The 24,011-nt window shown below is 38.8% G+C and overlaps 1 protein-coding gene across 1 annotated transcript in view; it reads right to left on the bottom strand.

Annotated features, from left to right (window-relative positions):
- Positions 1-19,100, bottom strand: part of LOC122712540 (mannosyl-oligosaccharide 1,2-alpha-mannosidase IA-like) — a 147,794-nt gene extending 128,694 nt beyond the window's left edge. Inside the window, exon 1 of the mRNA XM_043932263.1 lies at positions 17,586-19,100. The gene's annotated coding sequence lies outside the window, so the exon portion shown is untranslated. The remainder of the gene's footprint in view (positions 1-17,585) is intronic.
- Between the last annotated feature and the right edge of the window lie 4,911 nt (positions 19,101-24,011).

Consider the following 24,011-nt stretch of genomic DNA (forward strand, 5'->3'; position numbering starts at 1 on the left):
AGGGTAATGAAAATAAGCGAGATGTCGGAAGCGATAAATCGACCGTTCTAAGCGATTTAACGTGAATTTTCCGTGGAGAACGAGAGAGAAAGAAACTATGGCGGTTGTGCATCGAGTCCCCTTCGTGCAGTCGAGTTATTGCATTTTATTTAGCGAGAGATTACGCGCAACTTCTTGCCACGTCCACGACGCGGACTTATGGAAAGCAATTAAGAATCTCTTCTGTTCCGCTCGTTTTTAAACCACTCTCCCCTCCTTTGTCTCCTCTTTAAGTTTCCGTCTCGAGCACCGATTATTTTTCTAAATTTCTGAACTACGTGTGACTTGGTGTATATAGTAGAAAGAAAAATGTTTAATCTCGACGATTGTTCATTAATCGTTAATACAACTGGCTGGTAAATATTCGAGCAGATATAATTGGTCGAATACGTTGATGACGATAAGCGGAATATTTAGCTTAATTTTTAAGAACAACTTTACGTTTAGATTCGTACATAAATAATATATCGACGAGACGCGATGAATATTTATTAATATTTCAATGCAGTTTCGATCTCCAGATGAATAATGAAGGGAGCGTTTAATTGATTGGATATATTATTCATCGGATATAAAAGTGTATATAAATTCAAATAACCAGATAAATCTATCCCCCCTCGTGTTACAACGTTTTAACAACGACATTAACGAAAATTAAAATTTTAAGAGAAGTTAACTTAAAAATATTTCCATGTAACGATAGAAACGAACGATAGATGCTTCGTTACTTTCAATTCTTCTCGAATAAAAAATAAGAATCGAAATCCAACGAGTTTGATAATACGTCAAATAGTGTTCGATTCGAAGTGTTCAATTCAGGAAATTCAGAAATTACGAAGAAACGATGTCCCTTCTCTTCGTTACTTTCAATTCTTCTCGTCTCGAATAAAAAATAAGAATCGAAATCCAACGAGTTTGATATTACAATACGTCGAATAGTGTTCGATTCGAAGTGTTCAATTCAGGAAATTACGAAGAAACGATGTCCCTTCTCTTGGATCTGCATAAAAGAAAACGGGCAATAATCGGTCGAATTCGAGGACCTCCATTTTCGTTCGCCTCGAGTCGCGAATTAAGACGATCCCCCTCGCTGATTAGCTGAATATTTGCAGTGCGCGTCTGATAAGAAGAAGAGGAGACGATTTGATTGGTCGTTTCGCGAGTCCCTTTGACGCCGTGTTTGCGAGATCCAGCTTCTTTCCAACCCTTTGAACGGGAGCATTTCCCCTCCTCTCCTCCTTTAACTCCGTGGACTCGAGAAGAGGTTTGCCGAGTTTTAACTCGGGATTGGTCGGAAGTGGAGAGAAGATTTCGATGAAAGGGAAGATTTCCAACCTGCCTCGATAAACGAGAGAAATTGCAGAAGAGAGTTTGCTTGTTTGTTTATTTATGAGCTCGATAGGATCGACGTTATACGAGGGGGAATAGTCGATGAAATGAAACAGGCTACGAAAGAAAAGTGTCGACGAGGTTGCGTTCTTTTGTGCGAGGTTGTTTATTGGAATTGCGTATGTAATTAATAATGTTTTACGATTAAGATAGGGTAACTGGAGAATTGGATAAATATTCTCACATTTGTAAGAATAAATATAATGTACGAATAGATTAAATTAATAGATACACAAGTATTATAATATTTAAGAATCACGTATCATGTATCATGATGGTTTTTGCAGAAGGATTTTTTGTGTTTGAAAATGGACAAAGATTATATATTCTTGAATTATTGACGTTAAGTACGAATTCCGATTTAAATTTAATTACAGCGTATAATTATATAACTTTTAATAAACCGTTCCCTTCTATTATACTTGGCACAATAAGTTGTTCGGTGAAATGAAAATTCTTCTTTTTAGTTCGAACTACGATTTAACACAATTGACACAAGGGAATGGCCTCGAAGTTACGCGGGCGAACCCTCTCTTCACTGCGAATTTCAACGAAACAGTTAGAAATTAACAAAGTTCTGTCGATTACGGGAAGCCAACCGGGTAAGCAATTTTTCAAGATAAGCGTTGCTTAATTAAATTCCTTTCAACCTTTCCCCTTCCTTTGTCCCTCGAGATTTCGAATCAATCGAGGCAGAAATAATTTCTCGTCCTTCTGCCAACAACGGAAACTCCATATTCCATCGAACGTTTCGACGTCCAACAAACGCAATTCTAATGCGACTAATAAAATTAAATTGTGCGAGTTTCGCTCAATTTTTCTTTTCCCGCTCTTGAAAAAAACCTTTTCTCATTCTCCAATGAATGAACGTTAATTTCGATATGACATTGTTCGTGGGTCGATAGAATCTCGAGCTAGTGGAAATTATAAAAAAAAAAAAATAATTTGCATAATTCACACATAAAATAAAACACTCATATTTATCTTATTTATAAAAATATTCGTGCGAGATTGGAAGAACTTTCTTTAATTACTCTCGTTATTGCGGCCGAACAGGAAAGCACATTCTACATTTTTGTAAAATTACGTTGATTCTAGTTCCCTTGAAATCTCCGGTTCCTCAGAAATACGACAATTTTGAAATTAAATTAAATAATAATGGAGAGAACCTCTTCATTTAAAAGAAAAATAATAATAATAATAATAATAATAATAACGTAGAAATTTACAACTGAATTTCAAATTGGATGAAAGAAAGACAAGGGAAAAGTAAGAGTAAAGTGACGAGAATCTTTGAAATTACAACGCCGTATCATTTCACGAATCGTATCAACACCGCGTAAAGAAGATCAGAAGGATCGTTCCACCGCCTTATATTGCCCCTTTACGGAGCATCCTTATCAAGGTAAACCCCTGACAGGCTTGCTACGGTTGGCTACTCACCGTTATTAGTCGTGCTCTTTTAAACGACACATCATCATTTTCAATTTACTTCCTCTTCCCTTCCTCCGCTCCCTTTGAAATCGCTCTGACGCGGACCGATCTCTCATCGTGCTCGCTATAGCCCGGTATACTTAACCTCAAAATTTCGAGAACGTACAATTTCTGCAAAATTATTAATTTTAGGAAAACTTATCCTAGGAAAATACTTTAAAAATTAATTATTATTAATAATAACAATCCACGTTCCAAAAAGAAAAGTTTTTGAAACGGATTTTATTATACGCGCGAGCGTAACATCACACGGTGCGGAAAGGAAAGTAGAAACCTCGAGAATCTAATTTCGGTCCAGTTATCGACACGGTGACAAGAGGCGCGATTAGGCACTTCCCCCCGATAGGAAAGGTCGCGCGGCCCAGTTCGGAAACTTGGCCGTGGCGATAGGACCACCGGTGGCCTAGGACCGCGTAAACAATGGAACAGAGAGAAATTCGCGTCGCTTCAATTAACAACGAGGCTTATATATACTGTACTGGCAGCCTGGCCGGAACAGCGGGGGCTGATAATGCTTCCGACTGATACAGCGGAGCCACCCGTTCCCGTTCCCTTCATCTCCGTTGACACGGAAAACTCTCAATGGTGTTAACGACAGGGATCTGGCTTACAATGGAGAAGGATTCTTTCTTTCTTTCTTTCTTTTTTTTTTCTTAGAGCGGGGGAAGAAGAAGGGGATTTCGTTCTTTTGAAATTTCTTCGGTCAGAATCTTTTTTCGGTATGCGCTTATTTCCAGATGTTTATTTATTTTTTTTCTTCGTGATGGAAGGAATTGAAGGCATAACATTGAATTATTCCGCAAAGGGTGGAAGATTAAAAGAAATGTTTTTAATATATTTTTAAAAAATTTTCAAATTTTTCGACAAGTTTAAAATTCACGAAGATTTCACGATTTCCTTCTTCGCTTTCGAGGCTCTCTCTTTCTTTAATCCTCAAAGTCTGAAAATTAGAAATTTAAAAAAAAAAAAAATTCCTCGTATATTTAATCTCGAATTATCATTTCAAAGAAGAGTGCATAAGCAAGAATAATTCAAGGCACGTTTTAATGATTAATCCACCAGCAAGTTGATACGGAAAAAAAGAAAAAACACGCTCACACTCGGAATTCGAAATATACCGACGTTGATTCGATTCACTGGAAGGATTCTCCCTCGCATTTCCCTCACAAAAGTGTGTAAGGTCAAGCCCTGGGAGGATCCGATGCCCTATTTCTTCTTCGACTCGGGACACACTTCGCTCGATTTTCATCTATCTATCTATCCATCTCGTTTCCCGCGCGATCCACGTGGAAAATGCAATCGAAGCGTTATTGGCGTTTGTTTGAACAATGGAAAGCATCGCGTAAAAATGGCAAATATTTGCGGAGAGCCAAGTTTCGAAACGAGGAAAATCTAAAACAGAGCTGCCTGCTGCTCGTGCTACCTGGAAAGGTTAAATGACTCTTGCCTCTACCGAGGCAAAATTTCCATTCTTCATTTTTCGAATCTCGTTTCCAATTCTTTCTTTCTTTCTTTCTTTCCTTTTTATCGATTTTTGTAAAAAATTGGCGATCGATCGAAGGAGTTTGCGTAGAAAATTCGTGTCAATTTTCGTCTTCTTTCGGAGAAAATAGATTAAATTCCTTATTGTAGTAATCTTTTTAATTTTTCTTTAACACCTACACTTGCACGAGAACGAATTTTTCCAATTCGGATATTATATAAAGTTCCGTGGAAACCAGATTTCTTTTTTTTTTTTTTTTTCAAACTATTTTCAAAGTATTTAATATTCTTCGAGAAGTTTTCAGAGATAAGAATACAAGCAGCTTGAAAAATTTCTATTTCTAAAGAATTGTCAAGATCTTGAGATCGCATCATTTGTTCCATGCGAGAGACAGGTATTCCTATTGACTCAATTTCTTCGTGTCAATACGCGAAGAAATATTAAAGTATAGCATTAAGTCAACACGGGATGCATTATTCTCTCGCTGTTCCAAATGATTGATTAATTGAAACACGGGGAAAATAATATTTTTCCCTTCGTAAATCTTGCGTATTATATTTACATATTTACGTCCCTATAATTGATCTTTTTCTTGTCTAACTATGGCAACAAATAAAACGACTATCTTTAAAATAATTTGTTACTTCATATTTCCATTCGAAGAATCCTTTCTTCGAAGAACTCAAAATACTTATCTCTCTCCAAGATTCGGCGTAAATTTCAAGATGTATCACATATAAGAATCAATGTACAATGCCATCCATTGTCACCGTTTCAATCGAGTTTCACCGATTTTCGATGTAATAACAAGTTAATAAACATACACATCCGCGAAACGAGGCGAGATAGAATTCTGTCTCCTCGCGGAACAACGTTATTTTTCATCGTGATTCCGCGTGGAGGGGAGGGTGGATTCGCGAGGGGGGTGCAGTACCGTTGTTGCTAAACCGCTTTCTCGAGTAAGCTGGAAACGATTCGCGGGCAGAGAGGAGATGGATGGATGGTTGTGCGCGTTCCCCTGCCAATACGTCGATAAATCATTCTGACGAGACGTGGGGCGGCGAGAAGTTTTTAGCGTTACGAGCCGCCACGGTGGTCCGAAAGGCAACGAAAACGATGGCTTTAACCGGAGGGAGACGACTCTTTGTCGTTTGTATATATATATATATCTTTCTGTCCCCTTCTGTTCTTTTCTTTTCTTTTTTTCCATTTCCATTCTTTCCATCCTCCTTCGTTCCGTGGCTTTTCTTTTTTCTTTCTCTATCTCGCGCCCGACCGATCTTCGATTCTCGCTTCGATCGACGCGAGGAAAATTAACGGCCACGTTAATTCCTTTGCTTTCCTTTTCTTTTTTTTTCCTTTTTTTTTTTTTTTCGAAACCTCGCCGCCGAGATTTATCGATGCGCGGATAAATCGGTGTATTCGAAATAAAGGTGGGATAAATTGTGGGGCGAAAGTGGGTAATTGTCGGGCTCGGTTTGTCGTAAGAGAGATTCTGAAAAGGGAATCTTTTGGGAAAGAAGGATGACAGTGATTGAGAAAGTTCTCTCGAGAGACGTTTAATGATTATAATTATTGATGTACGAATCGATTATTCATCCTGATCGTAAAAATCGAAACTTGGTTTTATTTTTTTGTTGAAAGAGAAAGTGAAAGATAATATCACCGCCAAGAAAACGAGATAGAATGGAGGTAGAAAGTTGCGCTCTTATAAAAGACGGATTGCAAATTTAAACAGTAATAAAATATAATTTGAGCGAGAGAACGAGGGGAATTTATTAAATCGATATTTATGATGGGGATATACCATCATTGAAGACTATTATTCTTACGTTTGAACGGATTGATACATGTAATATTTTCAGATTACAAATTGATAAGATCGTATTATCCGTCGCATGGTATAGACGCTTAAACAAGCGTCATTATCTCCAACGATTCATTTTTCAATCAAATGGAACGTATAGCTCTAATCTTCTACTTCCTTTCATTTATTTATTTCTTCCCCCCTCCCTTTCCACGTTAATTTTCTACAATTAATTCGAATTATTTTTTTATCTAAATAGCTAAAAGTTTTGCACCGATAAATTACATTGTAAAATTTATAACTCTGATATTAATCGAAATAAATCGTAAATTCCAAGATTAAAAAGTTGGAAATCGAGATAATAGTGATATATCAAAACTAATAATAGTTTTGCAAATGTATAATTTATATTGTATAGCACAAGCTTTGTACGCTCAACCTTTCTACTTTCGGGCATAAGATGGAATTACAACGTGAGAGATAAATATCTCATTCGTCCAACTTTTGATAAATAAACGCGACACGTTGGAATTTCGCGTCGCGAGCGTTCCAACAACAACAACTGAAACAGTAATACAGTTTCGTAACAAAGATTACCATCATGTAAATGAGGAATCAGGAGCGTGGAGGCAGATTCTAGTTTCTTAGAAACTGCGATTATACGTATCGTCGTGTGTAATGCCAGGTATTATCTGTCGGTGAAACGTCTTCCTGTTAATGCCGGATATAACAAGAGCATTCTGTTGCACACACGGCATCCCTCAACCCAGTTCCATATGCTTAATACGTTAATCTCTACGTCGGATGTCACTGTGCCACGCATTCAGACCTTTGATTCGATAATAACTGGTTCTAGATTATCGTTAAAAAGATTACTATTATTGCGAATATTGAAACGGTTCAGATTCGCAAATTTATGCAATAATTTAATTAACTATTTTTTATCTTAATTGTCAAAAATCAAAAATTCTGAAAATTTCACCAAATATATTTATATAATTACAATACCAACGAAAAATATCGAAAAATAAATAATAATCTCTGTCCTTTCTCTTTCACTCGCGTTCGAAAAAATTTAATAATTCCACAAATAATCCGAGTTGTCTGCTAAATCACGACGCCTTCGAAACATTAATCCTGTTTCCTCGTAAATCAAATCTCGAAAATCTCGTTCGAGACCGATCATCCTGGGACCGAATCATGGGAATCGTTCGTCGAATTTAATATCGTCGCTAAAATTTTCCACAGAGTTTCTACAAATTTCCACGAGCGAGCAGAATTTTCGAACGCGACGAGATCCTCCTTCGTTTTATCGGGGGTGAGGGGGGGAGACGAGGAAGGGAGGATTTATCAGTTACGCAACTCACGGGTAGACGACACAAATAGTTGGCGTTTGCACGACACATGGTGCATGTGCACCGTCTGCGAATGACTGACACGGACGTGGATCGGCTGTTCAAATCTCGTATACGAGAAGTCGATCGAGGCAGGGGTCGAACTGTTGTTGGCAGGAGGCCGTTTAATCCGGTTTACAACGGAGGGTGTTCTTTTTCCATCTGGAAGAATTCCCCCTCCCCCACTAGTCTTATCTAACTGTGACCCGATTCTTTCAAAGTCTCTTCTTAACTAACTTGAAGAACGAAAAAAGAAAAAGGAAGGAGAATGAAAGAATTTTTTTCGATATCGAGAGATTTTTTTAAAAAGAAGAGATTTTTTTTTTTTAAGAGAAATTTCACAAATTCGAGAAATTTTAAAATCGATTTTATTTCCCGATAATATTCCCAATAAAGCGTAGTATTTACGCTGTCTGTATTTACACGATATCTTATCATGTAGCTCATTGAGAAGATAATACCCTGTTTGAAAATACTCGAGGCATTTCGATATGCTACTTCACACGATACTTGTATAAAGGATAACGTTCGAAAAAATAGATATTGTGATCGTTGCTCGGAACGAATCATTGAAAAATAAGAATCATAAATGCAAATACAGATAAAATAAATACAATGGATTTTTTCGCACGCTGCGGTCGCAATATCTGCTGTTGCAATCTTATTTCAGCTTCAATGCTCAAGTATGCTTAAATTAAATCTGTGTGAGAAGAAAAAAGAAAGAAAGAAAGAAAGAAAGAAATGTATGGTTGGATTCGAAGAAACGTTTCCAACACTTTTCTCAGAGATTGATACAGATGTTCTTTTCGTCTCGATGATGACGCAACGGAGCGTGATTCTAGAGACGAAGTCGTTTAAATAATGTATGGAAAGATGCTCGAAAGAACATATTCCTCTCCAAAGAATAAATCAAGAGATACTTTCCCTCACCGATTCAACAGAATACAACAAATAAAATTATTCCTTTTCAAAACTGTATCTCACAACATACACGGTTTCCATCGATTCAATTTGCACGCGCAATCGGATATTCATCATCGTGGATATGCATTACCATACTCGATAAACACTTTTTCGAATCGACTTTCACGATATCGAGCCTGAACGAATTTAATGTTCGAGGATTAATATAATCGAACAGTTCAATTCTTCCCTCCCTTCAAAATACTTCTCATTCTCGAAAAATTCGTTTCACTTCGGGGCGAAAATTAGCCAAAAAAAATTACCCGCGACTGTTCATTTTCCGTGCAATTTAACCCAACTTATCCGCGATATTTTCCGTTGGAATACGGAATACGGCTCCCAACTGCTGCCACGCTTTAATTAGTACGCGAGCAGAAGTTACTTTCGAAGATAATCTTATCAACCGAGACTCTTCGAAATAATCGCGGAGCAGGAGGAGGAGGAGGAGGAGGAGGAGGAGGAGGAGGAATCCTCGAGGTCCAAAGGATTCCCGGGCAAATATTTATCACGCTCGAGACATTTTCCTCCTTAAGAAAGACCTTATGCTCCTCTCTCCTTTGATTGCAGTTATATCGAGGCAAGGCTTGGCGCATAATGCAACGATCGCGCACCGGAAACGGCGTAAGAAGCTCGAGGATATCTAGCGAAACAGCGAGAGGAAGAGAAGAGGAGTTGCTTCGAAGGAGTCAATAAACACAGAGTTTATGTATGCGCGATTCTGGAGATGCCAGATGTATACAATAAATGCGTATAATATGAAAAATTATATGCGGCGTTGCGATCGTTGGATGTGCTTGCATTTGTGAGAAATTTAAGGATGTAACGGTGTATGGAATGCACGTAATGTGAAAAATTATACGCGGTTTATCTTGGATTCTTATGCAAATTTTATATATATATATATATTTTTTTTTTTTCAACCGAAGATGTAGAATTTAAATAGAGATTTGTTTTAGGTTTCTTTTTCAATAATGCTGGATTAGTCGAAATTTGTTTTTATTGGAGAGACATAACGCAAATATGTACGAATTTTAATTTATCTACTGAAGAGACACGAACACATATGTGTACACGGTGTTAACTATTTATATTCGAAACGAATTTAATTAATACGGCATATCGTGTGATCGAATCCAACACGTATATTGACTTAACTGTACAAATTTACCTATATGCTATTAGTAATATTCATAAATATATACATGTAGATATCTTAATGCATTATCCATTTGTCACACTAATGGAATCTAATCGACAAAATTCAATGCTCGTTGAATATCGAAGAGGTATCAATCTTTCCAACCGATCGATAGTCGATGAAATTTCCTCGTCTAGAAAATTATTGAATTATTGAAAAATTTCCAGCATTTATTTCCTTAAAAATTAAAAAAATGTACAATTTTCGAAAATTAAACGCGCATTTTTCGAAACGGCGAAATATCAAGAGAGTGTAACATTTAGGAGAAGAACCGAGAACCTTTCGAAGCAAACTCTCGCGATCCACCTTTCACTTTTCGTATCGGTGCAACCAAGAGACCCGGCATCGTCTCTCAATTAGCATAAAATGTCAGTGGAAGAAAGTTCAAAGCTATCGATTTACATCGATAACATCGAGGAATGCCTGCTGCATTGAGCAACGCGGCGGACCGTATTAATTCCTCCGATTCCATTATATCGAGAATCTATTCGAGCAACGCTAAATTAAATACACACATGGGCTAACAAATTCGATGGTATTCGATATTCCATCTGCAGCAATTTGTTTCGTATCGTATCGTGAGAGCTCAATTTCTGCTCGAATATTACATAAGAAACTTCAACAAGAATCTCATCGTAGTATACGGGAAATAATTTCCTGTACTCGAGAGTAAATCGTTTGATTTAAAAGAGCAAAATTTACTCGAATCGCTTTACATTCCACGGTACTCGTGTTAACGATTAAAAACACAAGAGAAAGCTTTCCTGGCTTGCTCTTCGCGCAAAAAGAGATAAACGGATCGCGATGCGAACTTAGAACGTGTCCAGGGAATAATGGCAAAAAAACTCGGGGAATAAAAAAAAAACAAGACAACAAAAAGAAGAAGAAGAATAAAAAAATCGAGGAGCAGAAAACAAAAAAAAAAAGAAGATAATAGGAAGATAATAGGAAAAATGTTCGAAACGAAGCAAGGAAGAAGAAAAACAAGGCGAAAAGAATAAGAAAGGTGTAGAGTACAAAATTGCGCGGTGCAATTTAAATTTTCGTTTGCAACTTCTTCGATGTGTATGTGTGTGTGTGTGCACGCGCATACACGTTTAAAAGGGGGTCGTTGAATAATGTAGAGAGCACCCTCGTGCCATCTTGTTCGCATAGAATTCGTACAGAATACGCATGTCCTCCAGTTTCGAGTTACCATTTAACGCGACATTTTCCCCTATTTCTTCATCCCCTTCCCTTCTTCGCAGCCAGGTCCATTTCACAGGGCCAGAATTCACGATCTCCCGATTTTTTCCTCTCCTTTATACTTTTGTTTTGCTTTCCTCGCTCGTCAGTTTTCTTTTAGCCCCGTATGATTCGACGAGCCTTACCGGCCGGCCAACCCTATTTGACTTTCATATTCGGCACGCGTGACCATTTTTGTCCCCTCGGCCTCGCCACGGGGACACGGCCGGATGAATTTATGGGGCGGATGGTTAGAGGCCCCTCTAGGGGCCTCGTCTCGCCTCCTCTCGTGGAAACAGGATTCGTTCGTGGATCCTCTCGAGGTTTCTTCGCAACGCTTACGCAACGTGTTAATTGGTACGATATTTAAATTTCGAGGGTTGTTTTGCCTCGTATCGATTCGAACGTCAGTCTAAACTTTCGAGGGAATCGTACGGCGATATATACGTAGGATGGATGGATACGAGTTTCTTTTATAGTTACTTATTTTACTCGACGCAAAATTACAGGCCGGATGTATAACGTATAGCACTGTTATTATCACGAGTATAAAAATTATCCGATTAATTTTTCATAATATCTTTTTGAGGAAGACGGGTATATAATAAATTGGTCACGGATCGTCGAAATATAACTCTTTACCAGCCTACTCGATTACCGCCATTTCTCCCTCGGCTCCGTTATATAAAAATTTATTCGCGGATATGGTTAATAAATTCAGAATAATAATAAACTGTGAAACTCGAAATGCTAAAACCATACGAAAAATATATATATATATTAATTAAATATTTTGTTTGAACAAAAGAATTCGCGCGAATTCTATTCAAAAATTCACCTTTAAAAAAAAGAAAGAGAAAGAGAGAGAAAGAGAGAGAGAGGAAAAGAGAAATAAATACAATTTTTCCATCCAAGGTAAATTTAACGAACCGACAATTACTCGAATTCGCAAGGTTGGTCGCCGGTAAAATTGCTCGACTTCCAACGACGAGACGAGCCGTTCCTTCAATTTCCAAGACTGAAACGGAAATTCGCCGGTTTCTCTCTTTCCTCTTTTGCTTCGTTTAATTATTTCCACGTAAAGCAAGCTTGATTCCGCGCAAACACGGCGCGAGGAGGGACGGCTTCCCTCGACCCGGCGTTGTCCGCCGTTGAAATTCAATGAAAAGCCACGTTACACGTTCCGCCGAGGAATGCCAAGAGCTTACGGCATCGAGAAATTTCATAAGAACGAACCGGTTTGGTTCTCGAATTACCCGCCGCCGCCGCCGCCGCCACGCTGTTGCCTGGCGCCTGGAATTCCAAGGTTTGTTCCAAGTGTCAAATATCGAAGAGGAGCACGATATTCGCCAAACATGGAAATCATCGCAGCCAACGACCTTCTTTCCACCATCAAAATTCCCCGCCCGCCAATAGAATTTTAACCGACGAGAGAACGTTGAATCGATCGTTGCATCGTCGAGACGCTACGTTTTATATTACGCTTACTAGTTTCTTTGTTAGAGGAATATTTTGATCGCGATTATTTTAAAACGGGGATTAAAAGAAGGGATCCCATTTCGAATACCTTTTCCAAATATTTTCGAACGGAGTTAACTGAAGTAACATTCTCGATACGATCCAAGTTAATATTTACCAGTGTTGTTATTTCATCACCGAAGGAATAAAATAAAAATAAAATTCACACGAAACGCCGTTCCAATTTATTCCCTGCGATATAAAACGACGAATCATCGCGCGTTCGTTCACGATTTTTCTTTCTTTCTTTCTTTCTTTCTTTCTTTCTTCTTTTTTTTTCCATCATTTTTTGACAAAGGAAAAATACACCCTCGTTGAAAAATAATCGAAATGTTAAACGAAAATGAAACGAATACGAGGATATTGTTCGCAGTTTTGCTCATCCGTTTTGTTCAGTCGGGGCGAAAAGTTGATTTGAATGGGTGGCGAACGTTTAACGCCTATCGCCTATGCATTTTTCGATCGCGAAATTGACGAGCACCGACGTTACTTTCCATCCCTCGTTGTCGTTGTAAACAACCAGAATAAAATTTCGTTTCCCCCGGAAATTCGCTTGAAAAATAATACATTTTCCCGTGCACGAGTGTCCGTAGCAGCGACAGGCCATTTTATATAGTATTCGAGGCTCGTTATAACATCGAAAAACAAAAGTATCGGCGACAACGTTCCAGTTTATGACGGGCAGAATATCGCAGGATTCCAATATATCGTTCGATTGATTGGAAGATTTAAATAATTATTGAATCCGATTGTCCGATGTTGTACCGAAAAAAAAAAAAAAAAAAAAAAAAAAAAAGAAAAAAAGTATAGTCTGTTTGTCGAGTAAAATTGAAAATGAAATTACACGGGAGTTATTTCGATAAGGGGGATGAAAAATTAAATATACGCGCTCGCGTATATTTGGTTGATGCGTGATGATCGATCACTTATGCGCGAATCTACGTAATTTTTAGATCCCTGAAAAATATTCAAATATTCCCTGAAATTTCTTCTCACTTTCGTCTCGATTGTAATTATTCATATTTATTTTTAAAAAAGGAATCTCTAATTACAAGAGAAGTAATAATGAAATATTGATATCGATATTTCAATTTAAAATATAAACGTGAAAAATGAATAAAGCAAAGCTGATAAAAATCCCACGGGAGCGTAAATGTTATTACGTACTCGTGAATTAGCTCCATTTTATTTTTTAATTATCTCTAGTTGTTGCGTCGCATAATTATTCTGAAATTCGATGTAATTCGAGACCACTGTCGAACGATCATCTATTATTCTTTCCCCCCCCCCCCAATTCGTCTGGTAATTCGATTACATATTAATTAGAAACGGCCTTGATTTTTTATTTACCACGAAAATAAAAAAAAGAATCGATTATTGGGAAGGGAAAGGATAATCACGTGTCATTAAATATGATAGGGAACAACACGCGATACGACATTTATAGAAGCATAAAACGGCGGAAAACGCGGAGGAGAACGCGGCCTCTGGCTGCGAACCGACGTCCCCACTTCCGGTTTCACGCGAGCAACAACGCGATAAGCATTCGCGTTTCACGGACGAGCGGCAATTGTCTTGTCATACACACACACACACACACACACACGTGGGAAATACAAAATACGAGGAAACTTAGAGGCGGTGCAAATCGCTTTGTTTTCATGATGCACGGCTCTTAATTACGCAAGATTTAATTCTCGAACTTCTTGTCTTTTCTAATGAAAAAATAATGCAGCGTATTTTATTCGCGTTTAAACGATCGAAAATTAAATTGCTGCTTTCGTCCAAAATATGATGGACGAAATATTTCAACTCTCGACAACTTTCCTTCCGTTAAATTCTTCGTCCGAATACGTTGGTGAAATAATTTAATTTCGAACAACGAAAATGTATCGAAAGGGTAATAAAGATATCGATTATCCTCCGCTTTATTTCATTCACAAATGAATTCCGTCCCGGATTGATTCATTACGAAACAAAAAAAAAAAAAAAAAAAAAAATCGAACGACACGTGCAAAGTGTCTATATAAACGAATTGTAGCTCGATTGATACGTTCGATTCTAAACTAGACGCGATTCGTAATACAGAAGAGAAACATTTGCACTCGTGTTAATCAGCGATAATGCGCGAGGTGTGATCAATTCGGGGCCCAATAAAATCATTTTAATCGGCTGACAAGCGCGATATACCCGCTTATATACCAATTCCATGAAAGCTACATAAAATATCGGCATAAAAATTATTGCCCCCGAACTACGAGGTTAAACGACGCTTTTCGTCGTTATTAAAATAAATTTTCACGCGCTATCTATCCGGCCATCAAATCATTTTGCCTGCAAACGATTTATTAAAAATAAATTCGCTTATACTCGATTTCAATTATCGAAATCGAATTCGAGCAAATATCGATCGATGATACCTCTGCAACGATCGAGAATCGGACAATTTCTCAATCATTTTGAATGCACCGATAATAAATCTCCAACGTATCTATGTATTACGTTTCTTTCGACGCTTCGAATCAAACGACTGGCGTAGAATAAAGAAAGAGAGAGATTCTATTCGGTTCATTAAAGGGTTCAAACGTCGAAGAAAAATGGAATGTTTGTGGGAGAGATAATCCGTGCAACCGGGTCAAGCGACCTCTTATTATTGTGCAATGTGCTTATATATTCGTTCCTTCTTTGAATCTTCTTTCTAATTGGACGAGAGGGAATATATTTTTGTACAATCGTGAAGCGGTTAGAGAATTTTTATCCATAGATCGTCTCATTATTACTGCATAACGTATATCGATTAATTAATCAATATTCGAACGTACACCACTCGTTTATACCCTTACAGAAAAATTAACGAACGAATCGAAATATTTCGTATCTTCGAAAGAAAAGAAAAAAAAATATATATTTCGAGACACAACAATATCTCTTCGATTCCAAAAAGTGAAAGTTCGCGATACGATTTATCACGTTGAATTTCCACGAATCACGCGTGACGAAGTTTTGCCCGATAAACGGGAACCGATAAACCGACCTCTCCTCCCCAAGATGCACGCTTCTCAAGGGGAGGCGGCCCCTAAAATAATTCAGGACTCCCGAGGCGAGGTCGGCTCCCTTGCGAGCATTCCTCGAGAATCTACGAAAATACGATTCCCGGCAAATGTCTACTTTGTTACCGGCTCTCGCTATAAATAGACCCAAACGGCCTTGGTCAACCTTCCTCCTCGAGTTCGTCGACATCGATAACCGGTACTACTCCTCGTCCTCGTCGTCGTCGTCGTCGTCGTCGTCGTCGTCGAGTCGGCCGACACTTCGAACGTGCTTCTGTGTCGGCCCGGGATTCCCAACTTTTGAGATCACGCGCGGTGATCGGCGTATTTCTCCTTTATTCCTTTTTTATCTCCGGCCCGAGGAGGGAGGGAAGGAAGGAAGGAAGGAGGAGTGAGATTTCGGCGGTGGGAATTTTTTTACGGAGGAGAGGAGAGGAGAGAGGAAAGAAATCGGAGGATCGAGAAAGTATATATTAATGGATGATAATAATAATCTTTTTCGTAGACGCGTGGGTTTTTTGCACAATGCGGGATAAGTGAAGACGTTGCGAAGTGGTTCCTTTGTGGAAAGAAGCAGAGTATTTTTTTTTTTTTTTTTATGAAAGAACGATGTAATTTTGAAGGCACGAGATTATTTGTATCGTATTTTATTGCGGAGTGAATGTACGTATATTTTTCGAGATACGCGATTATTTATGGCTTATGACACGTATCAAGATAAATGACAATTGGATTGGATACTTCTTTTTTTTTTCTTTTTTCTTTTTATGCGATTTTTCTTGAAACGGAAGAACGAGAGAGATTTTAATAAGGGGGAATTTTATATTGGACGTAAGAGGAGTTGAAGCGGGAATCAAGACGTGACATTGGGAATGGAATTTTTTGATACGTTCTTATTGTCAGAGTTTGAGGTTACATCATATTTAGACGAGTTTATTTGCGGTTTCGTTTGAATGGAAACTGGTATTCGATGTGATTCGATAAGATAGTGGTAGTGGTTCAACCTGTTTGCAGGTTAAGCGAGATTGAATAACGATACCACGATAAATAGTACTTTGCTCGAAAGTGTTGAGAGTTACGGAGGACATACTTGCTCTTTCGCAAGCAAGTAAAATTAAACATTGACCGAAAATCGAGAGATTATTTCGCGAATATTTCGCGAAGACGAAAAAAAGAAAAAAAAAAGAATCGCCATTTCAAACCGTACTTCCTTCTCATTTCCATCTTAAACTTATTAAGCTCGTAATTACGAACAACGTTTGAGAAATTCCCAGGCGAGGAAAGAGGCGAAATTACTGTTAATTAACCCCGATCACGATCACCGGTCTTATAACCACGATTCCCTGTCCACGACATAAATCGAGGCCGATACGAAATCGAGAGATAATAAATCGATTCATGAAACGATTGAATAAATCGGCGAGATAACAGGCGTTCATTATACTCTTCCTTCCTTTCGTTGATCGATACGTCGATACGCGTCGGTGGATTCCGAGATCGGAAAGATAGAGGTAGTAAGATATCGAGCTCGGTTTTCTCGAGACTTCTTCTTCTCCACAACGTTAAATACGAGCAAACTGGTCACGAAGAAGAATACTTCCTCCTTGGCCGAAGGAAGAATTCCAACACGAATTTCCTCCCTCCCTCCCTCGTCGATGGAAAGAGCAAGGAAAACGAGCAAGGATCGCCCGTTGATCGTTTTCGAAACGAATAATATCATCGAGCCTCGATAAAAACACGATTTTAAAATTTACCCTCTGCTCGTTCGATCGAACGCGTGGAAAAAATTACATAGCTATCCAAGAGCGGTCTCGACCCTATACATAATCGACTTCTCCCCGTGAATTACGCGAGGAAAGGGTCGATCGATCCCTCGTCGTCACGTTTCGATTCCCGCTCAGCTACGACGCATCAACAAGAGTAATTCGCCGCGAGTCGAACTCATTAACAACGAGGCATTGGAACAAAGGTGCGGGGGCGTCGCACGCGAGATAAAAATTAAGTGTAAATTCGTTGCTCGAATTACCTATCTCGTAGGATGTAGACGAGCCAGCCGATCGTTTTCAGGTAAACTTGGCAGGGCTGGATTATCACGGTCACTTCTTTCCAATTTTCCTTTCTCGTCTTTCCTTATCCAAAACTTTCCAAAGCCTTCCTCCCTTCCTTCCTTCCACCCTCTTCTTCCAACCCTCCCTTTCGACCAAGCGCAACGAGGAGGAGAGCCTTTGATTAACCGCACCAAATCGCGTACCGAGTCGGTCGGTCGTCTATCGCCAATTATCATCCACGCGGCGTTTTCACTTCGCGGAACACAGGACGGGTTATCGAACGACCTAACCGACACTCTGTATCACACATATACTCCGCACTTTTTCGAGCAAAGGCCACGACCATCCGATCCCTTCCCTCCTCCCGTGTTTATATTTCTACGATTTTCCGCGTAAACGGTCGACAAACGCGGCTGTTCTCAACTGCGTCTCCACACAACGACGACTACGACGACAACAACTACGACGTCCTTCGACCTCGACCGTTTCGTTCCTCGATGCGAGAGTTTTTTTGCCGCGCGACGACGACCAGTAACCTGTTTACAGGACGCACAGGCACAACCGATAATAACTCGACTCGAAGAAAAGGCGTCCTCCAGCTGGTCCCAGATCTGTTCGAAAGGCGGATGCTCGGCGTCGTATCGCGTTGGCAGTGATGCGTTTCCGTCGCGTGGAACACGTGCGTATCCTCTTCTTTCTCCTCCTCCTTCGTTCGAATGCTGTGCTTCACGATACAGGGATGCGAAGCCTGTTATTTTCGAGGATGGTAGAATTATATTGCTATTGAGTAGAAATAGTAGTGGAGGATTGAAATGGAGGCGAGATTAACGACTACCAACGTGGTCGTCGGATCGGTTGATTTCAAAGAACGCTTTGTGTATTTAGCGTCGACCATTCATCGACGATACTCGTGTGTATATATATATATATATATCGAAAGAACACAATGGCAATGTGTATGCGAGATAGGATCGACGACGAAGAACGTAGATCGAGAGATTCAGTTGCAAAAGCCGTCAGGGACGAAGTATGTGTGTGTGTGTGTTGTGCCAGGTGCAAGGCTGTTAACTACTTTTTCCTCCGACCTTCGCCACGCTCTTCACCTCTGACAAAGAGGAAACGTCTTCCGAGTCTTCCAAGAAACTAGTCGATACCTGCACGCAACACAGACTCGAGGAATGTCTGTCTCGCAGCACGATTTCAAACGTACGATACGTTCTTTTTGGAAGGATGGTCGAGAGAGATGGATTCCTGGACGCGTGTCGCACGGAACGAGGAGATCGCGAGGAACGTTGAATCGTTCTTCGTAAACCCTTTTCCGTTGCCCTTTCACTACATCGAAAACACGCACCTTTATACCCTTTCTTCTATCTCTACGTTATTCCTTTCCGCACCGTTTCTCGCCGAGCGAAGCGACCAATTCTCAACGACACACTCGCGCGCGACCACGTCCGCCAGACCACTGACACGACTCAGGATTCCACGAGTGACTGCAGCCGCACACACGGCTCGAGTCGAACGACTTCGTTGCTCGGCGCCGCGACTCGTGGAGCCGAACCATCCCGAATATGTACGAACCGTTTCTTTGCGCTGATGCTGGCCACGAGCAGCGCGCACTACGGTTCCGACTGCTCACCGTGCTGCAACTCGTCCCGTCTCCTCCCGCTTTCCATAGTCCATCACATGTTTCGAAATCAAGAAAAAGGAAGAAAAGAGTTTGGAAGGAATTGTTACGATCGTATACGATTGGTGAACCGGGGAATCGGTTGGACTAGATATGGTGGCGAGAAGGAAGAATCGTGAAGAAAGTGGTTTATTACTTTGGTGGTTGATATACGTTCCAAGTTTTTACGAAGTTGATCATCAAGTTTCACGTCTCGATACTGATGATCGTTCACCGATGATTGATCGTTTTTCTGAATTTCTGAATTTACGCACGTAATTTTGTACGCGTAGTACATTTCTTCCGATTTTCCATCCATCGATAGAGGATATCGTACTCGTAAGAATATTAATTAGGATTCGACGGTGTGTGATGAACGTGTTAATAGATGAAGAATGCGTTCGAATTTCTTGAATCAACAAATGTATCAACATATTCTAATCTATCATATAAAAGTGAATCAATATGAAAATTTACAATAATTTACTTTTCTTTTCCTTATCCAATTATACTTTCCATAATTTCAAACATCGATTATACTTAAGGCAAAGCTAAAACCATACGAATCCTTCCGAATTTCAATTTTAAAGGAAATCCTAGAACGAGGGATCGTTTCGTCGAGGCAATGGAAAATGTTTTCAATGGTGTTCAGGTGTGCGAGAACCGCGAAGATCGGTCATCGAACTTCGACACGGTTTAACAGGGTCTGGGTACAATTTACGTACGGTTGCGAAAGCAGTCGGAGCTCGAACTTCGAATTTACATTCGAAGTAAATTGGAATGCGGTATTCGACGCGGAATGTACAGGGCATGCTGATAGTAAAGACGACGTGTTTTCGTGGGGAGAACGGTTGCTGGTTATCGAACACCTTGGCGACGTTATTGATATGCTAACTGGCTGGAAACTGTCACATAATTTGTCTCTGTTCGTTGGTGTTGCGGTCAACCTGGTTGTTCCGAGCTTACACCCGTATAAAGGATCAATGGTGGCGTTTGAAAGACGTTACCTCTATTTCCAAAATGTGTATTAATTTGAAGAATTTCTCGTCGTAAACTTTTATCTCGAAAGTAACTTCGTTTCGAATATTTGGTGTGACCAAGAAAAAAAGTGCAGGGGATGAATTTTTTTTTTTAAGATTCTTCAGAAATATTCCTTTTCTAAAAACTGGGACTTTAAAACTTTCAGATTTATGTATTTTTTTTAATCATAGATAACGAATATAATCATAGATTACTCGATGAGAAAGATTGTAAAGTTATTCGAAAAGATACGTGAATATTTTTCGTCTCCAGTATAATAATGTAAAAGTTAATGACGCGATACAACGATGAAGATGGTTTAATAAAGCAGAAACGTTTTACGAAAGTGGGTCAATTTTCCAAGTATAAATTACGAAGAAACGATCGATCATCGGATTCGATTATACAATTAGTTGGACAACTTGGCTCCGTTCGCCACTTCAAACTTCCACCAACTTCTTCAAGCGAATCAAACTGTACATTCCATTTTAAGTTACGAAACTCTCTTCAAATAAGGATCCCCCCGTTGATTATTGATTTCCACCGATATCACGTATCGAGAATATTAAGAGAATGTTAAATAGTATCTATTATATACAATCTCGTTCTAACGTGTTTGAAACTGAAAATACGGAAAGAAAAGAAAAGAAAAAAAAATTTGTTCGACAAATTTTACAAATTTCACTTTGATCTTCAATTTCGTTTTTACAACGATTGAAAGAAAATTCGAAATCCGATAAAATTTTATTCCAACCTTTGTTTCACACGATTTATACTTGTTGAATATTTTTGAAAACTCGATTTATTCTATTCCTCACTCTCGACTTACTTTTTCACGATCACGTTCTACCTGTACCCTACGAATAACAAGACACCTTGTACAAAAAGAAAACAATATAAAAAGATTTTATATTACAGGAGAGTCGCCTATTCAATTTAAATTAAATTAAATTAAATTCACAAAGTTATATATATATTAAAATTACTCGTCACTGAATCCATTGCGTTAGATTTCAATTACGAGGGAATCCATTGTAACAAATCTCCTCCCAATAAAACCTCTCGCGTTTCGCTCGGGGTATACGGGTAAACCGGTGCAAGAAAATTCGTGAATTATATCTGGCTCACAAAGGGTCTTGGAGGAGTTCTTGGAACGTTGAATAGGCGGCTGGTCTTCGAATCTTTCATTCATATCGAGAAGGAGGGGGATGCTTTTCACGCGTCCCATCCTTTTTGTCGCCCAGGGTTGATCTTGATTTTGCATTAACGCGAATTGAAGTGGCTCGATGCTCACTACGACGATCCAAACCTATTGAAAATGCCTGTGCCACGTAGGTGCAATGAGATTTTCCCTGATAAATAAGCCGTCACATCGACTTTTATGTAATAATAACGATAGTAGACGAGATTTTTCAATAGGAATAAATGGATACACCAGATTATTAGCGTGTAAATACTTTCTTCTAAGATTCTTTTCTAAAGAATTCTAGGAGAACGAGAACATATTTCTTTTATATTTCTTTAAACGCTTTATAATATTTCGCTGATCGTATCTACTACTCAATCGTAGCTTACGAATTTTATTTTGCAAATAAATTATAAGTACATCCTTCTTTGTATGATTTAATTTTTGCATAGATTCTTTTCTCTTATACCTCTCTATTTATCAATTTTTTTATTCTCAAATCAAAATACATTTAAAGTATATGCGAAGATGTCGAAGGAGACAAGGAGACATTTTGCGAAAATTTTCCATTCGATCTTTTTTTAAAAAGCACAATATCGACACTTGTTAATTTATATTAAAACTCGACATTCATTTCCTCTTTTCTTTTTTTTTTTACGATAACATAAATTCGACACACGTCGATATCTTGTGCCGACCAAACACACCACCACCAATATCGCGTTGCACGAATCAAATCCGCGGTCGCGAAAGAAAGATTAATTCCGGAATGAAAACGTCTCGTTTCGTGCACGAGGATCGTAAGTTATCACGGCGACTGGTTAGATCAGAGCGGTGGAAATTACAGGCGCGCGTGATGGAAATCGGTGGCTCGTCCCCGCGAGGAAATCCATGGAGGCCCCGCTCACGGGTTTATCGGAATCTACTTACAATTAGCCGGACACGGTTTGCCAAACTTCGATCTAATAACGAGGAACACGCGAGCCCTAGTCGCGTCTAAACGCGGCAGAGATTATATCTTCATGGAACGTTGTCCGAATGTTGCGGAATATTCATGAACAGCGAGCAAAATTGAACGTGCGCGTTGCGGAACGGATCGTTGGGAATTGGGCGAATTTTTTAACAAGGCTTTCAACGAATTCAATGCAAAATCTTGCAATATAGATCTCGAAGAGCAGTAGTTAATTACTATAATTGAATAGAAAAAACTTGATCAAACTTGAGTTTTGCGTTAATAAATTCGTTGTATCCTTACGATACAATCTTTTCAAAAAGAGTTTACGATTTTAATGTGAAAAAAACGATGATATGATGAATCAAAATTTTAAATTTATGATTCTTTCGCGCAATGTTTTTTTTCTTTTCATTGTAAAACGAATCGATGAAACGTAATTCAAGTTGCGTTCAATGAGCTTCAAACTCTAAGAATTATTGTATGCGAAACGAAATAGATCGTTTCACATACAACCTTATAAAATCAATACGTATGTACGTATTTTTATCATTATTTATTACAATTCTTTTTTTTTTTTTTGACGTTCTCATACATCGATGTAATTTTTTATTTGAAAGAAACCTATGTGGAAAGTGGAAGAATTTCGAATCAAGAAGAAAATCTTACTCGTTCGAAGTAATTTGTATCGAGGAGGAACGAATAATGTTAACATACTACTACAGTATACGTAATCACTTGCAACTTAAATTCAAAACTTCCTCGAGAGAATAAAATTGACGATTGTGAAATTTTAATCTAACATAATTTAACACAGTTTCAAAAAAAAAGTTACGATCACGATTTTAAATAAAAAGAAAAAAAAGGAAGCTTCCTCCTCTCAAAAGAGGAAGCGGTGGGTGAAATCAGCAATTTTCCGTTTAACGTCGAAAGAAAGAACGAGAAGATGTATTTGTGCCAAGTTGAAGAGGAAACCTCGACGAATCATCGCGTATATTCTGTTGCGATACACGGAAACCTTGCCGAGGAACTCGACAGAAGGAATAGGTGCTCCTGTGGGATCGAGATAAATTTCTCTCGTAGCGAGAGAAACACATAGAAAACTGCATCGAGTGATTTCTACTCGGCGACAAGTTGCCGATATTGCGTCGGAAAAGTGAGGAAGCGTTTCAAAAACCGCGTTCGTCGGAAGGAAGGAAATTGAATATTAAGTTTTATCGACAGTCCTCGCGATCAGACTGGGTTCACCCTTCAATCCTCTTCTTCGAAGGGAAAAGAAAAACGAAAAAAAGAAAGAAATTAAACATGATGCACGAGAATAATAAATATCGAGGGAATAAAATATTCTCGGATAATATTCGACTATAGAGAAGCGATGTCTTCGAAGGAGTTAATTTACTTTGGCATGATCAATTTGATGACGTAATTTCCGCCTCCGATTTAAAACTTACCACTCCATTAAAACGGCGATAAAATTTTAATCCGTGATTCGGATCTTCCAGGAATTATTTAAACTCCGTTCATTTCCTCAACAAGCTCTTCCTTTTTGAAGTTAGAAGGTCACTCCACAATGGCCTTAATCT

This window comes from Apis laboriosa, unplaced genomic scaffold, assembly GCF_014066325.1.
Source record: "Apis laboriosa isolate Shangri-la unplaced genomic scaffold, ASM1406632v1 scaffold202_cov151, whole genome shotgun sequence".
In the NCBI taxonomy this organism is placed as follows: domain Eukaryota; kingdom Metazoa; phylum Arthropoda; class Insecta; order Hymenoptera; family Apidae; genus Apis; species Apis laboriosa.